We start from the raw sequence: 9,705 nt of genomic DNA, 5'->3' as shown, positions 1-9,705 counted from the left end.
TCTATGGATTTCACATGACTGGGCATAGGCCCACCCACTGGGGAGCCAACCCCAGCCAATCAGAATGAGTTTTTCCCATTTACATTACATTTACATTTTAGTCATTTAGCAGACGCTCTTATCCAGAGCGACTTACAGAGCCACAAAAGGGCTTTACTACAGACAGAAATACTCCTCAGTTTCATCAGCTGTCCGGGTAGCTGGTCTCGGACAATCCCGCAGATGAAGAAGCCAGATGTGGAGGTCCTGGGCTGGCATATACAAGTGATCTGCGGATGTGAGGCCAGTTGGACATACTTTCAAATTCTCTAAAACGACGTTGGAGACGGCCTATGGTAGAGAAATTAACATTACATTATCTGGCAACAGCTCTGGTGGACATTCCTGCAGTCAGCATGCCAGTTGCACGCTCTCTCAAAACATCTGTGGCATTGTGTTGTGTGACAAAACTGCACATTTTAGAGTGGCCTTTTATTTTGCAAAAACTAAAGCAGGAAGCACCAGTGACTCGGTTAATAAAAAAGTGGTCAGATGACGCAGATGCTAAGCTACAGGACTGTTTTGTTAGCACAGACTGGAACATGTTCCGGGATTCTTCAGATAGCATTGAGGAGTACACCACATCAGTCACTGGCTTCATCAATAAGTGCATCGATGACGTCGTCCCCACAGTGACCGTACGTACATACCCCAACCAGAAGCCATGGATTACAGGAAACATCCGCACTGAGCTAAAGGGTAGAGCTGCCGCTTTCATGGAGCGGGACTCTACCCCGGACGCTTATAAGAAATCCCGCTATGCCCTCTGACGAACCATCAAACAGGCAAAGAGTCAGTACAGGACTAAGATTGAATCGTACTACACCGGCTCTGACGCTCGTCAGATGTGGCAGGGCTTGAAAACTATTACAGACTACAAAGGGAAGCACAGCCGCGAGCTGCCCAGTGACACAATACTTCCAGACGAGCTAAACCACTTCTATGCATGCTTCGAGGCAAGCAACACTGAAGCATGCATGAGAGCACCAGCTGTTCCGGATGACTATGTGATCACGCTCTCCGTAGCCAATGTGAGTAAGACTTTTAAGCAGGTCAACATTCACAAGGCCGCAGGGCCAGACGGATTACCAGGACGTGTACTCTGAGCATGTGCTGACCAACTGGCAAGTGTCTTCACTGACATCTTCAACATGTCCCTGACTGAGTCTGTAATACCAACATGTTTCAAGCAGACCACCATAGTCCCCGTGCCCAAGGACACTAAGATAACCTGCCTAAATGACTACCGACCCGTAGCACTGACGTCTGTAGCCATGAAGTGCTTTGAAAGGCTGGTCATGGCTCACATCAACACCATTATCCCAGAAACCCTAGACCCACTCCAATTTGCATACCGCCCGAACAGATCCACAGATGATGCAATCTCTATTGCACTCCACACTGCCCTTTCCCACCTGGACAAGAGGAACACTTACGTGAGAATGCTATTCATTGACTACAGCTCAGCATTCAACACCATAGTGCCCTCAAAGCTCATCCCTAAGCTAAGGATCCTGGGACTAAACACCTCCCTCTGCAACTGGATCCTGGACTTCCTGACGGGCCGCCCCCAGGTGGTAAGGGTAGGTAACAACACATCTGCCACACTGATCCTCAACACGGGGGCCCCTCAGGGGTGTGTGCTCAGTCCCCTCCTGTACTCCCTGTTCACCCATGACTGCATGGCCAGACATGATTCCAACACCATCATTAAGTTTGCCAACGACACAACAGTGGTAGGCCTGATCACAGACAACGATGAGACAGCCTATAGGGAGGAGGTCAGAGACCTGGCCGTGTGGTGCCAGGATAACAACCTCTCCCTCAATGTGACCAAGACAAAGGAGATGATTGTGGACTACAGGAAAAAAAAGAGGACTGAGCACGCCCCCATTCTCATCGACGGGGCTGTAGTGGAACAGGTTGAGAGCTTCAAGTTCCTTGGTGTCCACATCACCAACGAACTATCATGGTCAAAACACACCAAGACAGTCGTGAAGAGGGCACGACAAAGCCTATTCCCCCTCAGGAGACTGAAAAGATTTGGCATGGGTCCTCAGATCCTCAAAAAATTATACAGCTGCACCATCGAGAGCATCCTGACTGGTTGCATCACCGCCTGGTATGGCAACTGCTCTGCCTCCGACCGCAAGGCACTACAGAGGGTAGTGCGTACGGCCCAGTACATCACTGGGGCCAAGCTTCCTGCCATCCAGGACCTCTATACCAGGCAGTGTCAGAGGAAGGACCTCAAAATTGTCAAAGACTCCAGACACCCTAGTCATAGACTGTTCTCTCTGCTACTGCACGGCAAGCGGTACCGGAGTGCCAAGTCTAGGTCCAAAAGACTTCTCAACAGCTTCTACCCCCAAGCCATAAGACTCCTGAACAGCTAATCATGGCTACCCGGACTATTTGCACTGCCCCCACCCCCCACCCCATCTTTTTACGCTGCTGCTACTCTGTTCATTATTTATGCATAGTCACTTTAACTCTACCCACATGTACATATTACCTCAACTCCCTCAACTAGCCGGTGCCCCCGCACATTGACTCTGCACCGTTACCCCACTGTATATATAGCCTCCCTACTGTTATTTTATTTTACTTCTGCTCTTTTTTTCTCAACACTTGTTTGTTGTTGTTTTATTTTACTTTTTCATTTAAAAAAATTAATGCATTGTTGGTTAAGACTGTAAGTAAGCATTTCACTGTAATGTCTACACCTGTTGTATTCGGCGCATGTGGCCAATACAATTTGATTTGATTTGAAATTCAGGCAGAGCTATGGATGCAAGGACATCCATGATACCAAATTATAGTTTTAACCATGTTTTGAAGCTATACAGTGTTTGTTTACAATTACATCATTTACAAACAATGGCGTAAACAAGTTTATATTTTGGGTTATGACGGGGTAAGACAGTTGATAAGCTTATAAGTTACATTCAAGAATCAATGTCTATATTGCCGGGCTGCGGTATTCTGGATGAGTTGTAGGGGTTTAATGGCACAGGCAGGGAGCCCAGCCAACAGCGAGTTGCAGTAATCCAGACGGGAGATGACAAGTGCCTGGATTAGGACCTGTGCCGCTTCCTGTGTAAGGCAGGGTCGTACTCTCTGAATATTGTAGAGCATGAACCTACAGGATCGGGTCACCGCCTTGATGTTAGCGGAGAATGACAGGGTGTTGTCCAGGGTCACGCCAAGCCTCTTCGCACTCTGGGAGGAGGACACAACGGAGTTGTCAACCGTGATGGGGAGATCATGGAACGGGCATTCCTTCCCCGGGAGGAAGAGCAGCTCCGTCTTGCCGAGGTTCAGCTTGAGGTGGTGATCTGTCATCCATACTGATATGTCTGCCAGACATGCAGAGATGCGATTCGCCACCTGGTTATCAGAAGGGGGAAAGGAGAAGATTAGTTGTGTGTCGTCAGCATAGCAATGATAGGAGAGGCCATGTGAGGATATGACAGAGCCAAGTGACTTGGTGTATAGCGAGAATAGGAGAGGGCCTAGAACTGAGCCCTGGGGGACACCAGTGGTGAGAGCACGTGGTGCGGAGACAGATTCTCGCCACGCCACTTGGTAGGAGCGACCGGTCAGGTAGGACGCAATCCAAGAGTGAGCCGCGCCGGAGATGCCCAGCTCGGAGAGGGTGGAGAGGAGGATCTGATGGTTCACAGTATCAAAGGCAGCAGACAGGTCTAGAAGGACAAGAGCAGAGGAGAGAGAGTTAGCTTTAGCAGTGTGGAGAGCCTCTGTGACACAGAGAAGAGCAGTCTCAGTTGAATGACCAGTCTTGAAACCTGACTGGTTTGGATCAAGAAGGTCATTCTGAGAGAGATAGCAAGAGAGTTGGCTAAAGACGGCACGCTCAATAGTTTTGGAGAGAAAAGAAAGAAGGGATACTGGTCTGTAGTTGTTGACATCAGAGGGATCGAGTGTTGGTTTTTTTGAGAAGGGGTGCAACTCTCGCTCTCTTGAAGACGGAAGGGACATAGCCAGCGGTCAAGGATGAGTTGATCAGCGAGGTGAGGTAAGGGAGAAGGTCACCGGAGATGGTCTGGAGAAGAGAGGAGGGGATAGGGTCAAGCGGGCAGGTTGTTGGGCGGCCTGCCATCACAAGTCGCAAGATTTTATCTGGAGAGAGAGGGGAGAAAGAAGTCAAAGCATAGGGTAGGGCAGTGTGAGCAGGACCAGCAGTGTCATTTGACTTAACAACGAGGATCGGATGTCGTCAACCTTCTTTTCAAAATGGTTGACGAAGTCATCCACAGAGAGGGAGGGGGATTCAGCAGGGAGGAGAATGTGGCAAAGAGCTTCCTAGGGTTAGAGGCGGATGCTTGGAATTTAGAGTGGTAGAAAGTGGCCTTAGCAGCAGAAACAGATGAAGAAAATGTAGAGAGGAGGGAGTGAAAAGATGCCAGGTCTGCAGGGAGTCTAGTTTTCTTCCATTTCCGCTCAGCTGCCCGGAGCTCTGTTCTGTGAGCTCGCAATGAGTCATCAAGCCACGGAGCTGGAGGGGAGGACCGAGCCGGCCGGGAGGATAGGGGACATAGAGAGTCAAAGGATGCAGAAAGGGAGGAGAGGAGGGTTGAGGAGGCAGAATCAGGAGATTGGAGGGAGAAGGATTGAGCAGAGGGAAGAGATGATAGGATGGAAGAGGAGAGAGTAGCGGGAGAGAGAGAGCGAAGGTTGCAACGGCGCATTACCATCTGTGTAGGGGCAGAGTGAGTAGTGTTGGAGGAGAGGGAGAGAGAAAAGGATACAAAGTAGTGGTCGGAGACTTGGAGGGGAGTTGCAGTGAGATTAGTAGAAGAACAGCATCTAGTAAAGATGAGGTCAAGCGTATTGCCTGCCTTGTGAGTAGGGGGGGACGGTGAGAGGGTGAGGTCAAAAGAGGAGAGGAGTGGAAAGAAGGAGGCAGAGAGAAATGAGTCGAATGTAGACGTAGGGAGGTTGAAATCCCCCAGAACTGTGAGGGGTGAGCCATCCTCAGGAAAGGAACTTATCAAGGCGTCAAGCTCATTGATGAACTCTCCAAGGGAACCTGGAGGGCGATAGATGACAAGGATATTAAGCTTAAATGGGCTAGTGACTGTGACAGCATGGAATTCAAATGAGGAGATAGACAGATGGGTCAGGGGAAAAATTGAGAATGTCCACTTGGGAGAGATGAGGATTCCTGTGCCACCACCCCGCTGACCAGATGCTCTCGGGGTATGCGAGAACACATGGTCAGACGAGGAGAGAGCAGCAGGAGTAGCAGTGTTTTCAGTGGTAATCCATGTTTCCGTCAGCGCCAAGAAGTTGAGGGACTGGAGGGTAGCATAGGCTGGGATGAAGTCTGCCTTGTTGGCAGCAGAACGGCAGTTCCAGAGGCTGCCTGAGACCTGGAACTCCACGTGGGTCGTGCGTGCAGGGACCACCAGGTTAGAGAGGCAGCAGCCACGCGGTGTGAGGCGTTTGTGTAGCCTGTGCGGAGAGGAGAGAACAGGGATAGGCAGAGGCATAGTTGACAGGCTGCAGCAGATGGCTACAATAATGCAGAGGAGATCGGAATAAAATGAACTAAACATCTGGGAAAGGAGAGAGCGGGGCCTAACCTCCCCACAACTCCCAAATATAACTCTCCCAACTTCCACCTCAGAAACTATAATTGTTGTAAACTACAGCGGTTCAATGTTTTCTAGGAATAGACTAACCTAGTTTATTCAGCTAGCTAACTAGGTGCAGTATTATTCCGTGAAAAACGTCCGGGCACCTCGTCATAAGACGCCACAGCCAGCTAGCATGCCGGTCTCCAACAGCAGGGTTTAGCGCCAATACTCAGCCACAACAACCACCAGTGTATCAACACGCAAGCAGATCGTTCGTGTCCGTGTCTAACGTTGTGGGTTAGTCCCGACAGCTTGAGCGAGTCCGTCGTCAACTTATTCAGCCAGTTAGTTAGCTAGAATAGTTAACAAACCAGCTAGCCATTGCTTTCAGACAAAGAAGAACCCCTCCTTTCACGGCACGAACACACAGAGAGAGCCAAACTAACGTTAACTAGTCACCCATGTCCCGAATTCCTTGAGCGACTCGGGCTATCAATATGTAAAAAACAAAACACAAGTGTAGGTTATGACTTACCCCTAGCAGCTACTGTTAGCTAGCCAAGTGCAAAGCTAGCCACTGAATTGACTCAGCCAGTTCGCGTCTGTTCGCTCGGTCGTTCCAGCTATTGTTTACAAGTAGCTATCCAGGTTGCAACAAGCTTGCTAATTTTCAAGCACAGTAGCCACTTGCTACCTAACGTTAACGGTTCAGACAATGAGGTTAGAAAACAGCTGAATGGTAGGCAGTTATTGTATGTAATTATTGCAGGCAGCCAGCTGGCGTAATTACAGGCACTCTCAGGCGTGAAACAACTATACCGTTGCTAATAGCTACTCGCCAGCTAGTCCAGGTGGTGAGTTAGCTAGCTAGCTAGCTTCGTGCTACACCCGGCACCGCCGAATACAATACTAACCTACAATAATTACATACAATAACTACCTACAACAACCCACGATACCTAACTACAATCTAAATACATAGTTTAAGCCTTACTCGACAATGCCCAAGCTATGTCGAACAATGTGAAGGAGAGGGTGAACTCACCTTGAAGTGGTGTAGAATCCCTTCGGTAGAATTGCTGCAAAGAAACCACTACTAAAGGTCACCAATAAGAAGAAGATACCTGCTTGGACCAATAAACAGGAGCAATGGACATTAGACCGGTGGAAATGTGTCATTTAGTCCAAATTGGAGATTTTTGGTTCCAACCGCCGTGTCTTTGTGAGACGCGGTGTGGGTGTACGGATGATCTCCGCATGTGATACACCTATGATGTACCACATATTTTCCTATACTAACAAAACCAGGCTAATATGCTGGCTGGTGCTCATGAGTTTATAAAACATATACTTTATACATTTGTCATAAATTACCTGCAATGATGGGACACACACAGTATGGATGAATGATCAGTAGTCGACGGGATATAAATTGCACTCCTAAAAGAAGATGCATTTTCGAGTTAGCTACCAACTTGAAAGATGGAACTTTAGCTAGCATAAAACCCACATGGAAAACTGAGATTCGGCAAATAACATAGAGTGGCTTATCTGAAGCCAAACCAACAACAGTAGTTACTAATAACATAAATTGCTAATGTACGATGTAAAAGGTGGATTTTATGATGTCATGTCAAGTTTATACATTCATATTATTTTATTATTATTTATATTAATATCCCGGGACCATTCCATTTTCTACTCACCCACAGCAATTCTCCATAAATCTGCTGTGGATATTTCTTCTTCTTTGATGAGGTTTAATGGCAGTTGGCATCCAATAAATGTTGCATTACCGCCACCTACTAGACTAGAGCATAACTCCCTTATACTTTGCTTTAAAAATAATAATAATAAAACATTCAGTAAAAAAATATATTATAATAACACTAAACTCACAAAACATTTTTTTTTTTAATAATACCATACTCCACTATTTTAATCTATTTAGTCCTACTTCAGGCCAACAGCCTGAAAGGATGGGACACCGCAACTGAACACACCTTGTAACTCTTCTGATGTCAAGTCTCACACACCCAAATACCTCTGTGCAGCTGCCGCCACAACCTCAATTTTCTGCGACTTATGTTCCATCCCTGCAGTACAGTTGATAATCATTGCTATAAATGCCAAAAATCCAATCTTACTGAAACATATATTACTTGTTCTACTACTCACACCACTCCTCTCAGGATCACTCCCCCTTGACCCATCTTCCTCTATTTTCTTCACTGCCTCAGCATATGACAACTTCTGCACTACTCTAACCCTGGAAACCTCAACCTGCCTCTCTCGCATGGGACAATTCTGATCCCCAGCCACATGGGAACCCCTACAATTAACACATACCACTACTTTTCCCAATGCTACACATTTCTTTGTCTCATGCCCTTCTGCACACTTCTCACACCTATGAACCTCCCTCCTACACACTGCTGCCACATGCCCATAAGCTTGACACCTGTAACAACGTAATGTATTTGGCACAAAAGCTCATACAGGATAACTTATATATCCTAACATCACTTTGTCGGGCAAAGATTCAACATCAAAACTCAAAAGAACAGACAATGACTTTTCTGTTTCTCCACTCACACCACCCTGTCTGCGTCGCACCAAACAACGAGCATCACAAACACTGAGAATCTTCCCCTTCAGTTGGTCAGCTTTCACATTTACTGCTACCCCAGTAATCACTCCTTTCAATGGCGCCCTTTTCTTGAGAGCAAAACAATTCACATCTCTTTCCCCCATTCGTTTAACACGGAGCGCCTGCTCCATCTGACCAGCAGAAACACAAACAATTATCACACGACCACTTCTGGTTACCCTCACCGATTCCACAGCAGCCAACTCTGTTTTCACCCACCCTGAAACCACAAATGGATCAGCCAAAAGGCAAGGGTCCACTTTTTCCAAAAACTTCACTCCTACTGTCACAGACTCATCTTTATCCTGACCCTCGGTGCAAGCCCCGGGCTCCGAGAACTTCACCACACCTACCACCTTCGATACTTTGCAAACATTCACTTCCATTTCTCCTCCTGTCTTCAGCTCACTCTGCTTACACTTTCTACCATTCTTCTTTAACAAACCATCTCCCTTTCCCCCGCCATTTTTAACCGACTCAAGCTCACCCTCTTCCTCCCTCTCTCTTAGACCTCCTCTGCCTCTCTTTTTCCCTCCATTCCTCCTCCGTATTCCAAGTATAACTCTCCTTATGATAATACTGCACTTATCCTGACATACATCTTTGTTATTGCCTTGTCAAGGGATGCCATTTAATCGGCTGTCACAATCTCCGTACAATCAGCACGAATCCCTCGGGATGTAGCGCTCAACAGCGCATCCCACTTGTAAATCAGCTGCTTCGTCTTGATGTTTTTCTTTATCAATATCTACCGCGACGCTTTTTCATTTCAAACAAGCGCGTTCTCTTTCTCCTGTATCTCTGAACAATATTGCTGCTGGACTGCAGCAATCAGCTACGGAGAATGATAGTGGACAAACAGTTCCAGTCCCAATTAATGACAGTAAGAACAGTCGATGTTTAAGAATGCAAATGTCAATCGATTTGATGTTGCGTTTTCTTGTGTCTCATTTATTATATACAACCTTAATTAGTTGAGTCTTTGATCAAATTCCATTGATAAAGTGTATTAGACAATGTAACCACACTAATCTACCAAGAGGTGGCATAATACCCATTTTGTACAGGAATTTAACTTAATTACACCGTTATACAAACAACAAATGCCTTAGTATTCTATAAGTTTAACTTGTAGCAAATACAAAATACAGTCAGCACAAAACGCTTATAACAGTGTACAACTTAATCTAATTAGCTACAGTTGAAACCAGTTTAAAAGGTCTAGCGTAGATCAGCTGAGTGACTGGAGCTGGCTAGCAACTTCTACAGCCTAGTGGCATTTGTTATGCTAACTTGAAAGCTTGTGACTTGTACTCTTCGGGAACGTTAATTTCAATATCAAGTAGCTAGCTACAGCTTCCCAGTTATAATAATAATATGCCATTTAGCAGACGCTTTTATCCAAAGCGACTT

Source organism: Coregonus clupeaformis, chromosome 31 (genome assembly GCF_020615455.1).
Source record: "Coregonus clupeaformis isolate EN_2021a chromosome 31, ASM2061545v1, whole genome shotgun sequence".
Classification (NCBI taxonomy): domain Eukaryota; kingdom Metazoa; phylum Chordata; class Actinopteri; order Salmoniformes; family Salmonidae; genus Coregonus; species Coregonus clupeaformis.
Note: the sequence above shows the minus strand (reverse complement) of the source record.